This window comes from Gallinula chloropus, assembly GCF_964237585.1.
Source record: "Gallinula chloropus genome assembly, chromosome: 5".
Classification (NCBI taxonomy): Eukaryota; Metazoa; Chordata; class Aves; order Gruiformes; family Rallidae; genus Gallinula; species Gallinula chloropus.
The window spans coordinates 70,404,794-70,430,843 of record NC_140090.1 but is presented as its reverse complement, the minus strand read 5'-3'; positions in this window follow the sequence as shown (position 1 = coordinate 70,430,843).

The window sequence follows — 26,050 nt, the reverse complement described above, 5'->3', positions numbered from 1 at the left end:
CTCTTTCAAATACTACGATCAATGTGAACCTCCTATTTCCAATAAAGAAAGTTCTGAACTCAGGAGTGCTGACTAGAATGGATGACTAAGAAATCACAAAACACTGAAGAAACCCAAAAAACCAAAAGCAAAAAGCAAAGGAAAAACCTGTGTCATTAAACAGCTATGGTAATCTGTGGCATGTGTGGTCTCTTCTAATTAGTAACATGGAAGCTTGTTTATGGATGGAGTGGAGATAACAATTGCTTACTGTCAATGCCTTAGCAATTGTAAAACTAATTATAACCCTCCCTAAATGTAAATAATTAACAGCAAGTATCTTCTGAGCTTTTATTCATCTGTTTATCATTGTGGAAACAACTGGTCTATCTGGGCATGGACACATCTGAGCAGGAAAAACAGGCAATAATTACAGAAATCACAGATGTTCCAAACAGTCTGTATCAGGGGAGTTTCTCCCTGGAAGTCTGCAGAGGTTTTTGCCCCTATTTTTTACACCATCTGTTAGAACAGTTGGATTTTCCAGGCATAATGCCCATTGTAAGGTCTCTGAAAGTATTACGCTCCTGGGATAGGATTCAGTTCCAGATTAAGACACATTAATTTAGGTGTCTGCACATCTAAATGTTGACTGGGTGCCTCTGAAGTCTGTGGAGACATGGTCACTATAGGGAGTGGAGTGGTGAGAGCTGTTCAGTTAACTTGAGTATAAGTATAAACTTCAGAAGGAGCAGAGCACCTTCTCTCATTTGATGGGTGTTATCAACTAGACCCCTATTAACTCTAATGGACAGATAACCTCTTTGCTCATGCGTCAACACAATTCTGTTGGAATAAGAGGTCTTTGAGATGTTAAGGTATTGAAGACATCCACATGCAGCTGGTGCAAGTCATAGATGAAATGACGCAACCTGGTACTTCCAGCTCTAATCTGGAACTGAACATCTAGAGTTTTACGATCCTGGCCTTTATGATGTTCCTTGGATCAAAACACTTGAAATGGTATTCACCTAATATTCATCTACAAATATACTAAATATTTGCATTTTAGATGTCTGCCTTATAAGATTGACATCCTCTACTCCCTCTGGTGTCCCTGGACAGAGAGCTGCACCTTGAGAATCTGTTTTATCCATCCTACTCCAAAGGAATATTTTTAAATGGAGCAAATCATAATCTGGATTCTCTCCAGGGTTTGTAAACAGAGTCTACACAAGTAATTTGAAAGTAGGAGTATATCAGTTTGAAACCCAAGATGATTTTCATCACACAAGCTTAATGAAGTATTTTTAACTGCACCCAGTGCCTAGGTTCCCATTAAATCAGTGGCGCTTTTCTAAGTGTAGTCAGTCGGGTGCAATCTATCAATTCAACAACAAATTAAAGTAAGTATCTGCTTTGGGATGCAGCAAATAATTTCTCTAACTTCAGGGGTGCAGGTTTCATTGGTTATAAAGATAGGTGAAGGTCTCTCACAATGTACAAACTGTGCTGGATCTTAGGAATTTTGTTAACACAAAGTTAACAAAGTCTCAAGCAAATAATTTCCACTCATGTCACAGGAAATTTTGGTTCTCTTAATCAGATGTTAGGAGCCTAAATACTCTGCACTGTGGACAGAAGAAGGTTGCTTCTCCAGCTTCTCTCATAAATATCTTTTTTTTTTAGAAATTATAATTATTTTTATTTTATTTTTCTTTTAGGATCGAAATACTCTTTGGAATCAGAGGCTTCAGGAAGGTATTAAATGAAAAGACAACAGTTCTTTAACCTCCTAGTCAAAGCACTTAGACAGCAACAGATTTCCACTGCAGATTTTCTTGTAGAGAGACAAACAAGCAAACATTTGTTGCAACATTTGTTGTGGTTCATCAGGGCTGAGCACATTAAACAATCAGGTTTGCATTTCAAAGAGTAATGCATGTCTGAGTGGGTCATTATGAGCAACACATACAGGAGGACAGGTAGGATTTTGTTGAAGAGGGAGGGCTATCTGTGCTACATATGAAGAAGAAAGAAAGAGTTAAATGAGAAGGTGCTGCACGATTTCATATAATCACAGAGTGGTTTGGCTGGAAAGGACCTCAAAGGTCACTCAGTTCCTACCCTCTGCCATGGGTATGGACACCATCCAATAGACCATGTTGCCCAAAGCCCCATACAACCTGGCCTTGAACACTGATTTCTCCCATAGTTTTGGGATTGCAGAGAGCGTTTTCTGATTTCTTGGGCAGGCAGCCCACACCTGACTGGTCTCACCAAACACAGGATGCTGCAGTGAGAAACTCCACAGAATGAGTCTGGGGGCAGCTCTAAGGTGCTTTCAGGTGCAAGAGCTCTTGAAGAAACCTTTGAAGTCAAAGAGTTTAGAAAGAAGTGGTCTGTCCTCCTGCTCCCGTTACCCAAGGAAGCAAACTTCCAACCCAGCCAGCTGTATGTCTGTGGAGGAGCAGGAGATACCTGATCACTGTCTGCCATGTGGAAGCTCAGGGAAGGAAGCAAGACTGGTTTGTGAAGTTGAAGAACAGGACACTGGACAGAAACTGCACATTAGGAAGCACTGTGGGGGCATTGGGAAGGGGAATGGAGAAATGCTTCTTTTTTTTAGAGTTGACTACTTGCCCCATAAAAAGATTTGATGCTTTCAGATGACATCCTCATCTCCTAAAAATATGTTCCGATTGGTGACATGTACTTGGACAATTTGCTCTGAAAAGCAGGAAGTATCATGCACAATAGTAAATTGCAATCATGATCTCTGCAAATTAACAGTGACTCAGAATTCATCAGGTGGCCTTCGATGATAGGTACCAATTCCCTTCCATCCTGGAGACAGTGTTGTGTCATTTTTTTCCTATGCTGCTAATTTAGATTAATGCTTTTTATTGTTGGTTGTCAGCTTTGACTGATTGAACAGTGAAGTTACATTTCATTTCCCCTCTTTCATTATGGCACTTTGTGAGGAAAAATAAAAATGAATTCCCGTGTTTAATTGGAGCATAGAAATAATTTTTTTGGCTCTGGTTTCAAGAGCAAGCATAGAGAGCTGTGTAAAAGCACTGATTGGGTTACTGATTGTGTTAGTGTAAATTCTCTAATTGTTTGCTCTTTCTGACTGTGGTGAGTAGATCAGACAGAAGGTGTTTTTCATTGCAAGTTTATCACTTTCCAGGATTCTGTAAATATTGGCAGAAAGAACAGTCATATTCCTGCAAACAGATTTTTCCACTGCCTCGTTTTCAGTTCTCTCTTTGGATTAATTTCCCTTTTCTGTATAATCTTAATCTCACTCTCTCTGACCTACTCACAGAGAAGAAAGCCTGATGAAGAGGGCAGGTGAAAGAAGTCAGTGCATGTGCAAATTTAATTGGGTACAAGGAAGAATGTCAGTCCTAGAAACTGATCAATCCATCAGTGCTGGCAAATATCCTCATGGACTTCTATAAAGGATGAAAAATGAACTGCACTGGAATTTCTTTTCTAGGCTTTTTCTAGCTGTGCAGGGAAACAGTTTTATTCTTCTCTCCTACACTTCAAAATGTTATTTTGGTAGGTGTTATAATGCTGAAGGACACCAATGGTGTTTGATTCAGTCAGTCCAGACACCTGGGTGCTACAGAGAGTTGGGTTCAGTGGAATAGACAGTTAAACTGCTTGAAGTAACGAAGGAGCTTCAGATCCCGAAACCACCATTCATAGTACTGGGCTGTAGGAAAGACAGAAGAAATTATTTCTGCAGAAACAGTGGAGAAGATATTTCAGGTCTGTGGCAGTAGGGCTTGGGAAAACAAAGCTAAGAAAAGGACTAGCAAGGGAATATTGGGGGTGGGTGGGGAGAATAAGAATCATAAACTGACAGGCTTTCTGATTTCTGGCCGTGATTTTTGACCAAGGACACTACTTACTTTGGTTTATTGCTACAATGCTCAGGAAAAACAGAGCCTGAGTGCATGCTTTTTAAAATAGAAGAGTATACACTGAAGAAAGTACCAGTCTCATATCACTGGTGATTTTATTTTTCTCTCAGTGCAAATGAACCTCCAACACACCAGATAATGGATCACAGTCCAAAACCCACGGAAAATAGATCTTCTGGGTTGAGCAGATTAATTCACAATAAAGCTATTTTTTTCAAGATGCCAAATGCCTTCAAAAGGAGTGCATGCCCTGATAATCTTGAAGTACTTGAGACTAGGATTAATATCTATTCTGATCTAACCTGAGTATGCCTAGATCCCATTTTTAAAAGTTGTTTGTGGGTTTGGTTTGGGTTTTTTTGGTCGGTTGGTTTGTGAGGTTTTTGGTTGTTTTGGGGTTTGGGTTTGTTTGTTTTGTTTTTTCTTTTTAATATAGTATATTGTATCTATCTCATTTTCAAAAAATCCAAAAGTTGTGTCTGACAATAGCGCCTGACAATACTAATCATTGCCTGCTCTAAACTCCTCGAGAGCCCTTGTGCTAACAGCCACTAGACATACCTGAAATGCTAAATTAGCAGATTTCCTCATTTGGTGGCAATCTACTTTCTGTTAACTTTCCATTTGGTTCCTTTTTCCCTGAAATCAATTCAGTATTGGTAAACAATGTTGTAACAAAGAACATGACAAAATGCAGGTGACTCTTGTGTCTAAGCACGAGAGGCTCTGCTAATTATACGGGGCCATGCAGTAATTGTATAAAGAGTTGTAAGGGAAGGCTTAAGGTTATTGGGTGTTGAAGCCAAAAGTGAAGTGATAAGTATGTGTGTGCTGTCCAATGTGACAGGCAAAGAGACATGGCGTGATTTCGTATACACTCCTTCCTCTTTTAGGGTATGAATAACTAACTGTGACTTCAAAGAGTTAAATTTTCTTCTTCTGTTGCTCTAGAAGTGCAGAAAAATAATTTCAGCCCTTAAAGGAAAAGCAGCATATTCCCATCTACTTCAACCAATGGATGAGGAGTCTGAAGTACAGGGATATGTCCAGGAGGCGTACAAAGTCCCAATTACTTTGCCCAGTGCATTTTAAATCTCCTTAGAAGGCAGTTTCTTAGTCGGTTTGGGATTTTTTCTCTGCAATCAGGCCATTTTTGTCTCTCGTCAATGAGTTTTGTCATTACTGGAATGCAAGCCATCAAACCTGCCTGGACTCTTTTCTCCATAAAAAGTGAGCCTGTGGTTTTCAAAGTGCAAACCATCAGCCTTAAATCAGTACTTTGCTAAAAGTCCACTGGCACAAGCATTCTGGAAAGTTTAGAGGTGAAAAAGGCAGCTATCTATAAAGTTATTTTGTGAATTCAAGTTGAAATAAGGCAAATAATTCAGGAAAGGATTAGGTACTTACATGAATATGAATAACATCAGCAATTGCACTGGCAAAGAGAGAATTTACAGGGGTTATCAATCCTTAAGCTTCAGAGCATGGGGCTATTTCTGTGAAGAAATATTTTCCTGCCTATGTAGCCCTTAATTCTCAGAGGTCTCAAAGTATGACACCAGCCTTTAAAGAATATCTGAATGCTTTAAAGAATGAGAGAGGCACAACAAAATTCAGGGTGAGGTGGGATGAGTTTCTTTAGGAGGTTACAAAGGCGGAAAGGCTGGCAATTCCCACTGATCTCCATTAGTACTGAAGCAGGGAATTAATAGGTATTATTTTTCTAGGAAACACTGAAACGTGAATTGTTGTTGCCAACTGAAGGGCAATAATTCTTTTCCCAGCATGGTGAGAGTCTATGCCAGGTTTCCTTCAGAGTTAACTACAGGAAAACTTTTCGCTTCCCACCTTTGGCCTGGTGAGCATTTCACAGGGTAACTACTAAATCAAGAAGCATTGGGCTGCAAGTCCTCCCTTGCTCCCCCTGTACACATAGCCATCCGAATTATGAGCTCCACATCCAGATACTGACACCTTCTGTCATCCTCTTCCCTCAGCAAGGTTACACACCCTGGAGAAACACAATTCTGGTGTTAATTCAGAACAAAAATGTATGGAAAGACTAAGAGAAGCAAGTTTGCACTTTAATGACACTCTAAATAGTAATTTTCTATTGCCTTTCTCAGAGGGCAGAGAAGAAAGTAAATGTAAAGCTGCACTGGGAGTTTGTCCCTTCTGATGTCTCAACTTGACTGAGGGGGTCTTCAAACTGCTTGAAGCACTTGTTCCCCAGCCCAAATGATCATCCAGAGCCTAAAGCTCTACTTTTTCTCCAGGTTTTCCCATAGGAGTATTTAATTTCCAAAAATATAATTTGACCTCATGCTTGCCAACCCTCATTTGCCTTGATGTCTTGAATGCAATATCCCGGATTTCATCAGGAGATTCCTGTCTGATATGGGAGACAGTGAAGCCAAGGGAATTGTTTTGAATTCAAACCCTCTTAAGCACAGCATCGTATCAAGATGAAGCCACCAGTTGAAACAAAGACTGACAGTTTAATTTCTTGGAGTACTGGAAAAGAAAAGATACCTGCTATGATGGCTTCTGGCTTCCAGAAGCTGATGATAATAGGCTGTGAGGCCCTTTACAGCTAAAGGAATTAATCATTTTTTCCCCTAATATATCCGTCATTTCCTATATGTTTTTTACAATCTGCAACATGGCTATTTGGTATCCCTATCCCTTCTCTGTCTGCTTCTAGCCTTTACTTTCCATGGATTTTAGAAGTTTGCCAGTCTAGCCTACCTTCTGAAGTGGGTTTGGCCAACAACAAGACCAAAATGTGTGCTCAAAAACTTGGGTTCTTTTATTTTTTTTTTAAACAATTATATCTTAGTTAAATATGATCAGGAGACCCCTGAGTAATAATATTGTAATAGCAACAACAATCCAGTAATAATCCTTCTTCACATGACATGGCATTTCATAAATGGCTGTTTTCTTCCTTGACTCGAGGAAAACTACTGGTATCTTGAATCTGTGACAGAAAATCACCTGAGAGGATGAAAAACAGAAAAAAGGCATGAAATTTTGGGATTGGAAAAATTAACTAGGAATCCCAGAAGCAGCACAGTCATAGCAGACAAGTTACGTGTGCAACTTGTAGTTGTGTCCTGCACCAGAACGTCAGCAGATCCCTTTACCCACCTCTGTGTGCTTGGGGCTTCCTTGGACCATTGTCTGTGCTGACTTGCCAGCTCTCCTTCCCGGACAGTGTGTGTATCAGCCGAGGGCTCTGTGGATGGAGACAATCTCACTTTTCTACCCAGGCAGTTCAGTGAAACTTGTAAAACATCCCCATTCTGGGGACTTACCTCCCTCTTTGAAATGTGGTCGAAACTGGCAAGTGTATTGCAATGTAATTAAGGAAGGAATGATGGACAGTTTGACGAGGTACCTTATTTCCTTAGGAAATCAAGCTTTTAAAAAAGGGAATTTTCATGTAAAAATCATATTTTTTTTCCAAAACAACAACTTCCTTTGTTCCCTTGAGCATCAAAGATTAGCAAAAGCTGGAGGAATTTTAAATTCCAATTTAAACTTCAGCGCTTGTGTTAGCAGTTTACTATTGAATTGTCAATTATCTTTTTTTTAATTAACTCTGCTTTTGGGCTCTAGTACAATATTTATTTATTCTGCTTTTAAAGGAAAAAAAAATGAAACAGAGAACTGAATAGAAATAAAACTGTGTTTACATGGAGGAAAAACCCCATAAACATAATTTTGTCCAACATTTGAAGTCTGTCCTTTTTAAGGTTTTCCATTAGAGTGGGCTGGCAAATGATGTGAAAATTACTGTTTTCTAATATGTGCTATAGAGCTCTTCCTTCGTGACCAATGCATTTTTGGTGGGCTTTTCTATCTGGCTCATTTGTATGGCGTTTTTACTCGTTTAGAGGAATACTGAAGGTGCAAAGAGAGGTGTCTGAGACAATCCATGGTATGTGTGTATAATTCTCCAGGTGGGTGTAGCATCCAAAAACAACAGTCCTCAGACAGATGGGAGAAGAAAATATTTTGCTGCTTAGAGGTTTGACTGCAGGACAGAAGACCTCTCTATCACAGAATATAAAACGCAGCAAACACTGATGAATTCTCACACTCCCTGTCTGTGTACATGCAGAAGTCAGAAGTTGAAGGTTCCTCATGAAGTGCAAGAGAGACAGAATAAAGTAGCTCTCCTCTTCTTTGGCTTCAGCCAGAGTTTGCAGGATCATCTTTCCCTCAATGCTTTTGTAACACGATGCGTGTGAGTACTTGACTTACATGCTGGGAATTGGATTGGAGAGCTACAGATCTACAGATTGATCTGAGAAGCAGAGCATCTGTATATTGAGGCTATAACCTTTCATATTCTTTATAGATTGACAGAAGATGGTTTTAATGTACAATATTTACTGGGTTACATGCAGAATACTTAAGCAGAAACAGACTGAGACCAGTGCTGCATGAAATTGTACACAGACAAAATTAGAGTTTATGCTAGGAGGTATCTGCCTGAGAGTTTCTTCTGCAATGCCAAAATGCTTGAATGTTTGCCTGGAATACTGGGGAGGTGAGATCTCTCTCAGGAATTCCTCATGAGCTTCCTGACACACTAAGATGAAATCTCCTGAAATCTAGTGTTGAGATATGATTTTTCAGAACCAGAGCCAACAAAAACAACATCTTTGCTGTTGTGCAGGACCTCAGAGATATTATATTTAGCAATTCTGTAAAACTGGATGCCCGAGGTTTATTTTTTTTCCTTTCTATGAATTGCAACAGTTTTTTAAAACATATGGCATGAGAAGGCAATGTTAGGATAACATTCTGTAAACACTAAACTTTGACCACTACTATCTTCATTTTAGGGCTTTTTTTGGATATTGTTCTTTTCAAATTTCCTAGGGGTGAAAAAATAGCAAACAGTATCTTGAACTATTTTAATAATGTATGACTGATGACTAGACACATAGATCTTTTTGTGGCTCTTTAATTGAATTTTTTTTAATTAGAACTTGTCTTTGAACAATATCCCAAATCACTGTTTTTAATCTTACCCAAGAGACAATTTCCTCTCTTTGCACTGTGTTAGTGTCTTTCTGTCCCCAGCAATAACAAAATAAATAACAGTAACCTAACTTGCAGTGGTATACTGAAATCACAACATCCTAGAGCCACGAAGCTGAGTTAATCAATGGACATTTGCACAGGGCAGTCAGGTTTCAGCATTTTCCTCTGTGTCTCTTCCCTTCCATATGGAAATTTATCTATAATCAAGCTATCTCCAACATAATTTTGTAAAGAAACAGACAAGTCAAATCCATGCCTGTAGTGTTCTTGATAGAAATTATGATGTGCCTGCTGGGACTCCTGTTATAAAGAAGGAGGAAGGAGAAACTCTTATCTTTTTCTTTTATAATGAGTCCTTACTGAATCATAAGCAAAATTGAATTCAAGATCTTCAACTACAGAATTAGAGGTATAATTGTTAAGGTGCAAAAACCTGTAAATTCACACACATGTCTTATATAGACTAACTTTTGGCAAGGTGGAACACCCTATATTAAAAAAAAAACAACTATTTTCACAGCTGTTATCAGAACAAAAGTGTAATAACATTGAAAAATTAGAGATGAAGGGGAGTCATAAGCATGTGTATACTTCATATATATAATCAACGTGCCTGGTGCCTCTGTTTTTACATCTACACATATCGTATATGTAGGGAGTGTACAAGGGGTGTGTGTGTGTGTATATGCACACACAATGCTCAAAAAAGTAATGTGGATGTTTTGCTATGGAAATTTAGGAATCTGGGTATGATTTATGTCTTCAGATGGACCGAAGAGATTTTCCTGTTCATTTAGATGTCTGCATATCTATATATAACTGGGCTCCTAATGGATTGTGTCATGGAGTGTATTCTTATGAGCTGGTGGAAAATTGTGACCAATATGGAAATGCTAATGGGGCACATGTGGTGTAGAGTGCTGGAGATAAAACCTGGGCAAAGGGGACCTTCAAAAAGCAGGGTGGCATGCAGAGGGGAAGAGGAAACACTTGTTACAGATCAGCACTTTTTTCCAGAGTTTACATATTTTTGAAAGGTCAAATTGGGAAAATGGACAGGGTCACCAAAAAGAATTATGAAATTATCTTCATGACTGTGCTTTTCATTGCACCCATGGACGATCCTCATGCTTATGCCTGACATCAACTACTCTGAACTGAGTGGTAAAACAGTCAGTTAATTACTCAGGTCTCTTTGTAGAGCTACAAAAGGGTGACAGTGTTCTATCCTCAAGACACAGAAGTGAATACAATGTCTTAAAGTGAGAATTTCTTGCAGTCAGTATAGTTTGATGTTTAGCTGCAATAATTGCAAAGACTTTCTCAGGACTGGCCAAGTCTTAAGTATTCATCCGTGCTGTCTTCCTACACTCCTTTGACCATTTTTTGGAGCTAAGTGCCTACATGACTGTACTGGGTTCAAGTTGCTTTGGTAGCACTATGTGACTGGATCCATCCACCCTATTTCATGGCAATCAACCTCATATTTTAGAGACAATGAACTACTGTTACAATGATTTCCAACATTTTCCTTGAGAAAATTATTTCCTTGTACATACTTTTGCTTAGAATTGCTGAACTTTCAGGTTTCCACATCTGCTTCCCCTCAAGCTGGGAGTAAATATGAGATTGCTTCTACTGGTTCTGGCCACTGTCAATGAACCAAAGACCCAGCAAACTTCTTTCTTCACCTCAGTTATTTTTACTATCTCCTTTTTCAGATAAATAGCAGTGAGGGAAGGAGGTCTGCGGTGGCAGAAGGACTGTTTTGAGAAGCAGTTGGCTAAGGGCTTAAATATTTGTCTGCTCCATGTCCCAGGATATTATCTGTGTACTTTGTCCCTGTTCTTACTCAGATTTGCAATGTTCTTGTAGCTGGTGAAGTGCTGCTTTGTGGGCTGCCAGTCCCTGAAATGGCTAAATCAAAATGCTCTGGTGCATTGAATTTTGGCATTATTATTCAGTAAATCATGTATCTTCCCCTCATCTGCTCCCTCTTGGTGCCTCTTGTTATTAAACAGCCATTGCCTCTGACACCAGATGAATGCAGCCCGGATACCTAGGCAGAGCATAGCACACCCAGGAACAGAGGTTGTTCCTGAGGCAACCGTCACTGAGCATGTATCTCCAGGTGCATTAACAATGCTGCATCCAGAGCTGTTTATCAAGTGCCAGAAGTGGCTCCTGAAGAGCTACTGGATGTGCTTCTAACTCCTTTAGACTGTAAAGCAGAGAAAGAGCCAAATCTTGGCAGCTGTAGGAGGTGGGCTGGAAAAGCAAAGGTACTACAGGCTAGAGATCAAATCCAGTAGTGCTGTATCAAGGCAAAATCCCCTTAACTTTTCAGTGTTTAATCCTCTGGTCTGCAATATTTTTTAACCAGTTTGGAGATATTTTTCTAACCAACAAGGTTTATTTGGTCTACTAACATATCTTTCAAAGCTTGCCTCTCATTTTGGATTGGCACATTGTTATACCCATGGAATTTACAGAACTATTTTATTTCATTTGGGTCAACCTCTGCCATGCTGAGAGAGATCCCCTCACCTGGGGCCCGTGCAGAAGAAATACTTAATCCTTTACTATTTTGCAGAAAGGAAGGACCTGCTTTGAACTTTGAATGGTTAATTAGTTGGTTCAGGCTCTTTTACTCAGTGACTTTTAATGGTTAATTCAGTTCTGCAATATGTTTCAATCTGCAGCCTAAATCTGCACTTTGCTTAAGATCTGTGGCTGTAATACCCTTTCAGAGCAAGCTATGATGCTCATGAACATTTTTCAGTCATGCTCTGAAATCCTTTGGGCCAGGTAACGTTGGTTTGTTAAGCATTTTTGTGTTAGTCACTTAATTTTTATATCTCTGTGACTATGAACACACCTTGATGGGTTTGATGTTGGAATTAGTGGGGAAAGGCCTGTACTTAGAGACTTATATTTAGTGATTATATGACAACACAGATCTTTGATATCTATTAATCTGCTGCCCATTTCTTTGACATTGTAACCTGCTGGCTGCCTTCCCTTTTTGGTGGTCAGTCATCAGTCAGCCAGATGAGGTGGACTCATATGTGGAAAAACCCTCCCTTGGACAGAAAATATCTGAAAGGAGAGGAAGGAGAAAGATCACCAAATGCTTTGGGTTGGAAGGGACCTCAAAGATCATCTAGTTCCAACTCCCCTGCCATGGGCAGGGACACCTTCACCAGATGAAGTTGCCCAAAGCCCCATCTAACCTGGCCTTAAATGCCTTCAGGGATGAGGCTTCCACAACCTCTCTGGGCAACCTGTTCCAGTGCCTCACTACCCTCATAGTAAAGAATTTCTTCATAACGTCTAACCTACCCTCTTTCAGCTTAAAGCCACTGCCCTTTGTCCTATCACTACGATCTCTGTTAAACAGTCCTTCTCCTACTTTCCTGTAGGACCCCTTTAAGTATTGGTACACCCCAGAGCCTTCTCCAGACTGAACAAGCACAACTCTCACAGCCTGTCTTCATAGGAGAGGTGCTCCAGCCCCTTGTTCATCTTCATGGCCCTCCTCTGGACTCACTTCAACAGCTCTAAGTCTTTATTGTACTGGGGACCCCAGACCTGGATGCAGTAATCCAGGTGGGGTCTCACGAGAGTAGAGGGGCAGAATCGCTCCCCCACACCTGTTGGCCATGCTGTTTTTGATGCAGCCTAGGACATGGTTGGCTTTCTGAGCTGCTAGTGCACAGTGCTGGCTCATTTGGAGCTTTTAATCGATCATCACCCCTAAGTCCTTCTCCTCAGAGCTGCTCTTAATACGTTCTTCACCCAGCCTGTAGATGTGCTTGGGATTGCACCAACCCACATGCAGGACCTTGCACTTGGCCTTGCTGAACTTCATGCAGTTTGCATAGGCCCATCTCTCCAGCCTGTCAAGGTCCTTCTGGATGGCATCCCTTCCCTCCAGTGTGTTGACCTCACCACACAGCGTGGTGTTGTCAGCAAACTTGCTGAGGGTGCACTCAATCCCCAGATGCAGATAAAAATAGGCAAATACATATTTTGAATTCAGGATTGCAAAATCATCCCATTATTTTCCATCTTGGGATGTTGTGCACCACTTTTATAGGAACACCAATTGGCATACCCATGTGGAGGGCTGTGAGTGGCTGTGTATGGCCATATCTCTATATGGCCTGCTCCAGAGCTCAGAGAAAAGCCAGTGCAGAAACTCCTACTGAATTTATTAAACTAAGAATCATGTTTCTGCTATGATAACTGTGCTGCAGCAGTGTGCCTGTTAACACTCAGGGAAGGTGGAGCTGGTACAATTTGGTCCATTTTAAAAATAAAATTGTTGTCCTTCATAAAAATCCTGTTTGTTGTTTTGCAATTGCTTCTGGCAAGCACTGACGTGTTGGTGGGATTAGTGGGATGGTTTTGGCAATTGCTTGCTTCTTCAGGTTCTTCCACCCCTCATCTGTCCATTTCAGCAAGTTTTGTTAAATTGGTAGCATTTAAAAAATAATAAAATTTAGTATTTGGAGGCAGCGAAGCAAAAAGCTGAAATACAATGGCTTTTACTTTTTAGTGTAATTTATTATCAAGGGCAAAAAAACACAAACAATGACTGCCCAAAAAAAGAGGAAGAAAAATAAAAAGGAAAAAGGTTTCCTCATCTTAAATGTAGCTGTGTCAGTCTTCCAACCTGCAAAACCAAAAGGTTAAGCTGCGAATTGGGAATAGCAAAACAGGACAGCAAAAGTTGCCAAAAAAAGTTCATTAAGGTCAAATCTTTGGAAAAAACTTCACACAGCACTGAGCTGGAGGGTTAGAGGGATATGGGAGACACTGCTTCAAGACATTTCCTCACAAGGGAATGTCCCCAGGTAATGTAAAGCTCAGGAAACTGGTTGTCTACTACCTGTCTTTGCCTCTCCAGTGTGTCCTGCAATGTATGCAGGCAGGTTTTGTTCAATGGTTTCATGCTGTTGAACTGGTATACAATCTAAAGAAGACTGCTAAACCAGAGTTCTTGAGCTTTGTCAGACCTACTGCCCATCCTCACACCCTGCAGCTGCAGCAGGCTGTGTTTGATACAGGTACCATTCTGGAGGGGTTAGATCTGATGGAGTGGAAGCTGATGCAAATGATGGACCCAAAAAAAAGTCCTGTATCCAAAGCCTCTAATGCATACTGTGAGTATGACCCTAATCTAAATGTGGCTTCTGGTCCATATTCAGAAGAACCAACTTGCTGGTAGAACAGGTAGGGGAGATTATTCATCTTGATGGCTCAGGCGCTACCAGCTTAGGCATCAGTGTAAAACTCCAACCTGGTTTGACCGCCTTGTTTCTCATTCCACCCTGATAACTGGCATATGTTCTGTTTATCTACAGTAATAGACAGTTTCTTCATCCGTTGCCCTTTTGGTGTGTGACGGCTATAAACCACTGGTTACAAAGCCTGAACGTTTCAGAATCTAGTGACATTTAAGGAAAAAGATTGCCGAGCCCTTGAAAGAAACACACCACTGAAATACACAAAGAACCAAGCGCAACTTCCTTGCTGTTAAAGCGATAAAGAAATTAACGGCACACCAGGTTCTAAAATCCCAGTGCTGTTTGGAGATATCTCCCTTTTTCTCATTTTTTTTTTTAAACTCTTCTCTCTCTCCACAATGTCTAAAGGTAGCTGCAGTTAAAGGGATGGTGAGACGCAGAAAAGATATTGCTTCCCCTGAGTTTTATGAAGCTGATATCAATCTTTTATTTCATAAACTTCAGGCCTGTTATTACCCTAAAAGCGTGTTCCACAGCATTTAATGTGACACTGATGAGAATACAAATAAGGGGAAGTGAGGGAGATGGAGGACAGGGAGAGAAGAATCAAATGATGTTAAATGTGAGGACCTGAACGTTTCCATATCCGTTGCCATTGAGAAGAGTTTAAAAGGGCCATGAAACCGCAGAGCATCTGAATTGTGTTTGGGGGCAGTAAATCAATTTAAGCTTCAGCAGTGAGGGGAAAAAAAAATACCATCTAAGGAAGGTGAGAAGAGAAATTTGGATTATGGAGGCATGAAGGTTTGCGTGTGAGCTAATGAGGCATGCTTTAGCTGAGTGTTGTGTGGAAAGTCAGGGTATAAATGCCCTTGAAATTGGGATGATTTGGAGTGAGAAAAAATGCTTTAGATTTCCTAAACTTTCACCTGGAAGTGTATGAAATGCCGATTAGTTTTATGTCATGTTTATCCAGTGCTTGGCTAGGTTCTAGCAGATGTGCATAACTTCAAGTAGAGAAATGCACATTGAGAAAAGGTTGGATGACTAGTTTTTTTCTTCTCTCACGCATGAATAGGCAACAATTGGCACATTCAAAAGAAACCAAGTGTAATTCTTCATGCTGGGTGTAGCTATGAAATTCCTTTCTGAGGGACATAGAAGATATGTAGAGTTTGCACAGATTCAAGTAGACACTGGACAAGCTCATGAAGGAAAATCCCCTGAGACTTACTGCATTTGTATGAACCATGTTTGGTTTGGAAAGTCCTTGAGCTGTGAACTGCTGGAGATTGGAGAGTATTCTGAAGTATTCATGGCTGTCCAAGGTTCATATTCCTTCCGTGGCACCTGCTTTTCTTGTGCTCAGACATGAGGTGACCCTGACTCAGTGCATTTGTTGTGAAGACCACTAGACCTCAAGAAGGGAACTCCCATGATTTTAGGCACGATAAGAGATTATATTCTTTGGAGCATGAGAGACTCCATCAGTTTACCTTGGCACATGCACACCCTAAGATGATTTTTTCCATGTTACTAGGAAGCAGTCCACATTCTCCTTCAGCCACAGGAGACAGCACCACAGGCAGAAACCAGGATGGGAGAGAACTCACCAACATATCATTGTCATTCTTGAGACCATTCCTTCATTCCAGTAGATATTTAGAGTGAGGCATTGTTCAGTGCTAGGCTGAGCCAAGGCCAAGTGGTTTTTTTGCAGTTACTGAGCTAGACTCTTAGATGACATTCATGAGGCCATGTCCCAGGGAAACATCAGGATAGCCATACTGGAGTCAGGCTTGATCGATCTCAGCTGAAGATCAGGCTGACAGTGCTGTTGATACAGATGAGCTCACCAGACTGCTGTAGTGATTGTGCGGGATGTGTAATCCATCTGCAGTGGTGCAGGGTAGCAAGTTGAGCTTTCAGCTAGCTCATGAGGTCACTCCTTTCCCTGAGCTATATCCTCAAACTTTATGGCTGTGAGGAAAGGTAGTAGAGAACAGAAGGAAGTAACAAAAACCATCTCTGAACTGAACCTGGTGGTTCAGTGGTGGAGTGCGAGCTGGACAGAGACTTGAAGGTAGTCAGAGCAGTGATGTCTTCCTCTTCATCACATTTTTCCAATATGATGTGCCATGAGCTTTGAGACAGTTGTTTAGGAATCTGAGAATTCAGTTCAGCAGTCTTTTGAGAAACCTGTGTTAGCGCTTTCAAGAAGCGTTGCTGTGAACAGGATGTAGCTGAAATGGTGATAAATAACCTGATACTGCCATAGGAAACAATGCCACAGGTGTCCTCTTGACAGGCTTTCCAGTCTCACTAAATGCTCCATAAATATGTTAATTTTTTAAATTAATTGTACCATATGTGATATGTATTCTCAGTTCTCAGGTCATCATTTCAGCTCAGGTACCCCATGCCAAGTATGCATACATGAACATATGAGGGAAAATTATCTCATTTTCAGGTTATTATTCCAAATGGGGATTCAGAATGTGCACATTAAGATTGCATGTGAATTTCCACAGGCATGAAACTTTTAATGTAATTCAGTACATTTTGATAAGAAAAAACTATTACAACAACTCAACATTTGTCAAAACAGCTATAATACTATTTAGAATCAAGAAAATACTGATTAAATTTGCAGCAGTCGGTGTATCTATGTTTTGAGTTTTGATGAGATGTAAAATTGGCTGAATTTATTTCAGATTTATGCAAAAGAAGACTGTCTTGAAATGTCAGTATTTCATGAGAGTTTTCAATAGCTCTTCAAGTGACACAAAGTACTCACATGTCAACCTTAGAAACTCAAATCTATGCAGCTGTTCCTACATCAGGAATTTCCTTGGCAAAGATAATTCATAGCTGAGGACCAAACCAGTTCTTCAGGCCTGTTAGAAAGAAAAGTTTTAGGAGAGATTGCAAGTCTGCAAAGAAATGCCTTTCTCAGGTCTTTTTCCTGATTGAATACTCAGTGGAGGAAGAGGAGATCTGTTGCCATGTTTGGGAAGCAACCAATATTAACAATATAATCTGAAGACTTAATCCTGTAACTTTTTGGGATGAGGGTTTGTCCCAGACATGTAATTTATGCTAATTAAATGTTGGACAACTTTTAACTTCTCTGTGTATAGGTTAACACCTCTTAACACTTGGATAACTTGATAACTTGGAGTGTAACTTTTTATGGGAAGGGATGTGGTCTTTGTTCAATGATCAGTCTGGGTCTCATTAAGGATTTCAAGAAGCACAACAATAAATTGGAAAAATGGTGGTTCATGATGTTCAGGCACACAGTTTTGTGGGGAGCTATTCTTGAGAAATGAAATAGTCAGTGGGCCCAAAGTTCTACAGGGGCAGCAAATGAGTTCCTTCCAGATGTGTGACTCTTTGTGGTTTTGGTACATCACCTACAGCAGGCAAAAATATCTATGCCCCTGTATTCAATGCTGTGTTTAGAATGTCAGGTTTTTGAATAGCAAACCTCATCGATTCCTGAATTAAAATAGCCACCCCAGCGCTATCAAAGCATTCCACAAATGTCCCAGATGTTTTGGGGCTTTTTCCCTGAGAAGTATGTCAACAGTGGAAAAAATCTGAAGAATTCCATACTTTTTATTTTTCCTTTTCAAATTCAGGAATAAACCATCCTGAAATCCTCACAAAGGCATCTGTCCATTTCAAGTGAAGGCAGGAAGATCACCAGAAGTGAATGGGTTGTGCAAAGAGAAGCTATAACAATGGTGTCACTAGGTCGCTGCCTGTCTTTCGGTAGTGGTCCTGTGGGACCTTTGTGCATGACAACACCCAACCTTTGTCCCGAATCTTTTTTCCTCAACTGCTTGTGAATATTTTTACAAGCAGGAGGAGTTTGGAATCTGGCTCTTTCTTCTTTCGTGGACGACGTTTCTATTTACCTGATGAACTTCCTCCTTTGCTCATCTAGTCTTCATTCCTTTGCACAATACAGGGAGCAGAGCTCTTTTCCTTAGAGGTGACAATGACCTGAAAGCTGGAAGCAGGACAGGGAGAGACAGACCAGGTTATGATGTAATTATACCCGTGCTCATGAGAGCAGGAATTGATTTACACTTTCAAAGCTAGCAAAAAACCTCACTGACTCATGGGACGATTCTGCCAGCACCCAACAGGTGGCAGAGCAATTTTCCCCCAACTGAAATTGTATGTTTAAAAAAGGTACTTCAGGAAAATAGAAACAATTTTATTTTATTACTTAAAGCTTGATTCTGCTGAATACTAAAAGACCTAACTAATAGCAATACATTTTTAAAGTAATGAAATATTTACAGCTGGAGCCTTCAGCAGAGGAACAGTAGAGTATGTTTATTTTGCAGCTCAGTAAATTATATATACACACCAAGAATCAAATGGATGCTTTCAGTTGATCATGCTAATCCAAACAAGCTTTCTTTATGCTTTTTAATCTGGAGAATTTGTTTTCCATTCCCATGCACATAATTATCAAAGCATCTATTAACCACTATAAATAAATCCAGACCCTAAAATTTGTCTCCAGACTCTAAATACATTGTATGACTGCAGGGCATGTAATTTCTCAGCAAAAGCTGGTGGTTTTGTCACTCTCCCTGGGCCCTTGCGAGACCCTTAAAGGAAAACTGCAGTGATAGCTAAATAAATATTTGCTAAATAAGAACATATATATTGAAATTTATGCAAAACTGTTGAGAAATATCTGGCAAAATTTCCATCTCTGTACAGTACTAAGGGTGCTTGTAGCTTTCCAGAAGCTTTGCCAAGGACAAGAGCAGGATTCAGTTTTGATGCTTGTTTCCATAACTTGTCTGCAAGGAAAAGTCCTAATGTGGACTTTCTACAGCTGGACTCCACTGAGTGTTTGGGAGGGGAGGGACAAATTATATGGAAATAGAGTGGATGCTGCTGACCAGACAAGCTCTCCTGATACTTGAACTCTGCAGACTTCACCTCAGCACTAGTCAACAATTTGAAAAGGGCAACTTGCAAGAAAGGAAAATAAAAATTTGGAAAGCCTAAGAGAATTGAAAACTCAGATAAAACTGTAGAAACCTCTTAAAAAAATAAAGATCCCACTTTTTCTGAATGTAGTTTACCTGTGTGTGCACATATTGACTCAGAAATGTGGCACTTCCTCTGCTTCCCATGAGCTTTCCTGTTACCAGTGGTCATTGCCCTGGGTACATAACATGAGCTGAAGGATCTGCCACTTGCTGGGTCTCACTGGAGAGCCACTGCCGAGACCCTGAGCCGCCTGTCAGATTTGTGCTCCAGGCTGCTTCTGGACACATTGTTCAGATGCAACCTTTCAGCCAGTGGTCAGTTGGAGGTGGCTGGATGTGATGGTATCATTTTCACTTGTTTGCTGTCAAATATGGTGAACCTCAAGTATTCTAAGCCATAAAAAAGAAGAGGCATGGATATTATGACAGATAAAGTGAAAAAGAGAAGCGGAAAGAAAAGGGTGTCTCAGCCAGAATCAAACTACAGGTCGTCCCCAGTCCCACCAGCATCCCAGACCTGCTCTGGGTTTTATAGAGAAGCATCCTTGTCACCAACGCTGCATTCAGATGGTTTTCTCATGGTTTTCTGTAGTACTGTTGCAGGGACAGCCTTTATTAGATGAATATGCCTTCTGCTTCAGCATGAACCGTCGGATCCCCAGCATGGTTATTTCATTGTCAGTCCACTGCATTCCATGACAAGTTAATCCCTGTTAGCCAAAGAAATGGCCTAAGTTGTTATTAGAGGCTTTTTAAAGAAGTTAAATAAGAAAAAAATGTCACTAGAAAAAGTGTAGAAAGCAAAAAGCGTGGTATTGCTTAGCTGGTTCTTTCCAGCTGGATTGTTCTCTAATGCTGAACGTTAATTGGAAAATAACAGCATTCCTGCCTGCTTTTAGAAAATCAATATGCGGGTTTTTTTGTCCCACTCCCCCTATTCAGGTTAAATCATTACTGGGATATATTTAGACAACTGAATAAATAAAAACAACCTTTTTCCAGTCAAAAAAATAATAACTATAACCAGCCAGAAAGACTTCCCCAGTGCAGTTCTTTCCCAGCCCTCAGTGGTACTCACTGTCATCCATGCCAATCACTTCTCACTCCTTTCACGAAGCTGGATATGCATCCTATGTTCCTTTGAACTGGCACAAGCTGTTGGATCAATGGCTCTGTTTGGCAGTGGCTGAGCTGCTGGACATTTTGGAGCAGACACAGCTTGGCAGCGCTGTCTCAGTACGCGGATGTTAACGCCAGTTCACCATTCCCTGCCAGCCAAGTGAAAGAGCAAGGCAGGGGGGAGAGTGGACAGAACTGGTAATGCAAAGAGGCGACGTCATATTTCACAGAAGATCTCAGAACATAAACAAACAATAATTCTAGCAACATTGTTTTGCCTTTTTTTTTTTATACGTAGTCCTGCTCAAATCCCCCTGGACCTAATTAAAACTTTGTTGGCCACCCACCAATCAAGATAATTACGTTGTCTGGCAAAAACAAAAGCAACAAACACAAAATAAGATTGTGCAGAGAGATGCACCTATGTGGCAAAACAAAACAGGAAAACAGTCCAGGCCCCATGCCTTGTTTATTTATTTCTGCTTCTTTTGGACACTGCAGAAAGAACCAAACTGTATAAAAGATGTTGAGTTTGCACCTCAAAGACTCCTTCAGCAGATGTTGAAGGCAGCAAAATGCCCAGAGTTTGTCAATGAGGATTTGAAATCACGATAAGGGAATCTTACAGGAGACCGAGGCACCATATTAAATATTAAAATGAGCTGACTGCTGGGAGACACTGAATCAGAAAAGCAGCTCTTACTGCAGTGAAAGGGCAGATGTACAAGATGTGTTATTTAGAACAGCCACCACTAATAAACCAGAACTTGCTTAAGTTTCTCCAAAGCAAGTTCTGAGCTCCTGGATTTATTCCTTGTTCTCTCAAGTTCCCTGGATGCTGCTGCTGTGACAGCTGGCTTATTCCATGACAGCAAACATATGTAAGTTATGCTGCAAACGACCCTGATCCAAATTCCATTGAAATCAATGAAAAGACTCCCACTGATTGCAATCAGACATAAATGAACTGAAATGTACACGGAGACTTGGCCAGACAGGAAAATTGAAACCATTTTAAAGCAGGATATCAAGGGGTCTTGATAAAAATGTTAGAAATTACTTTGGCTTCAATGCATGCAAAAGTGAAGCACACCTCATATCTTTTGAACAAACATTGTTTCAAAGAGAGGAGAAAATCAAAGCAATTCAGCCTTGGTTTAATATATGCATTTGGAGGGTTCCAAACATTGGCAAGCAGAGTTTTGGCATAAGAAAAGCACAAACCCTGAATTATTATTAATTGCATGAAAATACATCCAAATGGAGTTTTTCCCCTATGCTTCCTTGATATGAGAATAGATACTAAACACACAGAGCCGTCCACATGCAAACACTCACGAATAGAAACGGAATCTCAGGGAATGCTTGCAGTGAAATCAGCAGAAGCATCACTTACGTGATGCTTCCTTCCACTTATGTTCCTTCCACTGCCTGGGCTTCTTACTGACCTTTGTCTCTGCGTACATATATTAAACAGTCAGACTTACTGGTTGTTCTTTTTTTCATCATGCTTATAAATCTGATTCTTCTAGAAGAAAGTCTTTTGTCTGAACATAAGGGGATGTTTTCTCCTTTTTTTTTTCTTTTTAAGGTATTGATTAAAAAATGACATAATTTCTATTATTTTGTAGAGTTGTTTATACATAATATCAAATTTAACCCTAAAATGAAATATTATCATCAGGGTCCTGTTTACCAGCAACAAATATCTGTATTCAAGCTTTATATAGCTTAGCGTTCCAGGTGCTACACCCACAGATGTCCCAGATAAATTGCTAAGAGCTCTGGTCAAAAAATGAACTCAGTACCAAACCTATAGAGATAAATTCTTTTATGCTGCAAGGTGTTCTGGCAAACATCTCAAGTAATTAGAGCCATTTTTAATTCCCTGGCCAAACTGAATTTTAAAAAGGGACAAAAGAGATTCAGAAATCAAAGATTAATTCAAGCATTATGCAACATTTTTTCAGCTTGCAAAACAGTATTTTTTTAAATTTATGTGTATATATAGTCTATGTACACACATATTTGAAATATACATATTTTATAAAAATTCAAGCAGGTAAAATTAGCTTCAGAACACTATTTTTCAGAAAGAAAAGAATAGGAGAAAAAGGAAACCCTTTATTTTCAAAGTGTTCAAATGGCATATTTAAATTTGACTGCTTTGGCTTTGTATTTGTGTTGAAACACTTTAGATTGTATTTTAAGCCAGTAGGAGCCTTGTCTTCATGCTGTTCTCCTTAGTTAGGAGAACTAGTCTTTCTTTGTAATTTTTTAAAAAGAAAGAAAAGAAAACAAAAGAAGTGAGTTGATAATCATGTATAAAAGGATGGCATCAGGAACTCAAAATTCACTACCCAATTCACAATGAAAAGTTTGACAACACAGAAACACAGATTTCCTTTGTATTTTTCTCCTGTTTTTCTTTCTTGGAAGACTGGAGTTTCTTACCAAGCATGAGACTGACAAGTAGTCTCTCATGATTACTTCTTCTGTCCTTATTAGGGGATGTTTCTGTCTCTGTCCCACCAAGCTACAAAATGGCAAGTGGATGCCACAGTTCTGAGAAGCTGTTGAAAAAGGTACCAGGCTGGAAGGAGAAAATGTCAGAGGACATTTTCCTCTCATCATCTACCTTCATTTCTGGCCAGGTAGAACCTATGAAACCTTCCGAATAGTTGCCTCAATGGGAAGGGTGTCTTTGACTATGCCTTGTAATATTCTGATGTGGATGTTGGTTGGAAAGGATCCCATTACTTATAATGTAGCAAAAGACCCTCAGGTGAGTATCCTCTAACTTGTTTTAGGCAGAAATGCCCTGGGTTAGTAAAAACACTTTTAAGTGATGGCCAGATCTCTCTCTCCTGATTTTGCACCATAGGAGTGTGTGTATGAAAAGGTTTGCTGTTTGATCTGTGAGTGATGCAGCTGTCTCCAGAAAAGAATTTCTGACCATGACTTAAGAAATGATGCATCAGTGAAGCAGGGCAGTGTTGCCTCATAGAAATTTTTCCTGGCCATTTTTTCAGTTCTGAAATAAAATACTGTCAATGAACAAGCTCACATCTTCAATCAGCCTCAAGGGTTCTTGTTTTTTCATATTTTTTTCAATTTTCTTGCAGTAAAAATGTAGGATAGAGGAATATTTTTTCTCTTTCTTCTAGAAATTTTATCTTTAGTTGTACCTGGAACTTCTACTTTGTCAACACTTCTGGCTAAGAGAAATCAAGCAAGGTGCACAAGGAAGAAAACACCATCTGTAATGATGACAAACTATAAACGGCATTCACAGGCCATTAAGTTTGTAATCTTTTTCTCTTCATCATTATTCTCTTACCTCCATTAAATTCTTCCACAACCAAGTGAAGAAGCCAAAGGTGACAGCGGTAGAGTGATAGACAAGAATTTTTATTGTCCTGTCAATACAGATAAACCCAGAGCTGATAGAATGTCAAGAGAACTTCCCCAGTGATGACTAAAGCTCAGTAATCTCTAAAAAATGGAGAAAATACAAATTATTTTTATGCCTGTTAGGCTTTTAAGAAATTTATGTTACTGAAGTATCCTGTCTCTATGGAAGACGCTTTGAGTGATATTTATTGTTCTCAGGAAACTTATCTGTACTTGATCAGTCTGCCTCAAATTGCAGATTTTCAAGGTTGTGAGACAACGAGCAGCATCTCACAGCTATGATTCTCTTCAGGAACTGGAAAGGGCTGGAAGATGGGATGAAAAATGTTTCAATAGGCACAGCTAAGCAACTTGTAACTGCCTTTGACTCACTGCAAAGATCTTCCTTTGGTCATGGGCAGGAAGGTTTGCATCTCCACCCAAGGAAAAGAAGAGAAAGGAACATGCTGAAAGACAGATACAGAACACAGAGAATAAAGTAAAGCCTGAGGTTTTTTTTTTTAATTGGTAACTCTAGGATGTTATAGTACAACCATCGCTGACTTTGGCAATGGATGCCACCACTGGTAGTAGCAAATAAAGGCTGGGAGTCCTTTATTTAGTAGGTGGGACGGGACCCAAGAGGATGTAATTGTCTAAGAGCTTTTCCTGATTTTCAGTCTGAATGTTTTAAACACCAGTTGTTTTGCCCTCTCTTTGTTTTAGCACCTACCACAACCAAGAAGTGTTTGGCTTCATCATCTTTCTAACTGCCTTTCAAGGATGAGATATATATGCTGATATTTAATTGTGCCTTAGCCTCCCCTTCTCTAGCCTAAACTAGTCCAGCTCTCAATGATCTTCATGAAGGTTGTGTGATCACCACCTTGGTAGCCCTTCACTTGGTAACATTCCTCAGTTTCTTCATCTCTCTCTTGAACTGGGGACCCACACCAGAAACAATACTCCATGTTCAGATAGAGAAGAGATGTCTGACCTCCTGATAATGCTTTGGCAAGTGCAGATGAATATACAGCTTGCCTTATTTGCCCCAGACCTTTTCCTGTCAGTTGATTCTCAGTCTTTGAGATTAGAAGTCCAGCCAACTTTCAAACCTCTGGTAATTGTTTTGACCTGCCCACAGTTCCTCAGTTTACCACAAGACTGCTGTGGGAGCCAGTTTTATAATAGTCAGCTATTTAGTAACAGAAGACAATTAGGTTGGTCAAGTGCTATTTGCTTTTGCTGAAGTCATTTTCATTTTTGCTAGTTACATTCTTGCCTTTCGTGTGGTTGGAAATGTCCACAGTATACATTTCAGTTATTGATGGCAAAAACCTTCTGGGTATTATGGGGTTGCTTTAAAACAGTCAGGATGAAATGTGACAATTGCTGGGTCATCCCTGTGGTTATCATTCATATTGGTGGTGGCAAATGACTTGACTACGAGATACACCTCAGGCTTCCTCCTTCCGACAATGTTTACTAGTTTAAAAGTTGTTATAATAAAGCTCATTCTAGCTCTGAGCTCCAGCTCAGTTTTTTTCCTTAGCTGGAAGCTCAGAGAACTAGCTGAGTACGTGCAGTGCTAATACAAGTGCAGTCCTTGCAATTCTACTTTATGCTCAACGAAACTATGAAACCCAGCAGAATCTAAGACCAGCTTTTCAGGGCAGCTTTCCAGGTTTCTTAGGCTGCAAAAGCAGATCAACAGAGAATGCCAGCTGGGAATTTCAAGCAGAAAATTTTCTCATCAACTGTCTTCTGTGGCCTGGGGTGTTTTCAGCTCCTAAATCCCACTGACAGGGGAGCAGCAGTCAGGAGCGCAGGGTGGCAATGGGTTGATGTCTCCAGATCACAAGGGGATAGGATCGCTGGACCAGTGAAATGCAAGGCCAACACAGAGGACCAGATGCCACTAGAGAAGAAATGGGATTAAATCCCAGGATCTATAGGTACAGTGGCAAAGAGGGCTGGATTCTATATCATTGTGGATGGGGTAGTTGTGCAGACACCTAAGTATTGCTTCAAGCAGCTGACTGGGTGTACAGACTCTTTTGAGGGGATCACATTCCCTCTTTATCCCGTGGCAAATTTACCCTTGGTTTATTACTGAAATCACTGTGTAAAGCTGGCCTAGGGAGTCTCTGCAGTTGTAGAAGCAGGAAGGGAAGTCTGGACCCAAAGAGTAAAATGCAGAGTCTGTGCCATGGGTTTGAAGTTTGCTATTTGTGGTGGGATGGTGTGAAAACCCTTTGGTCCAGAAGTGGAATTGAAATAGAGGAGT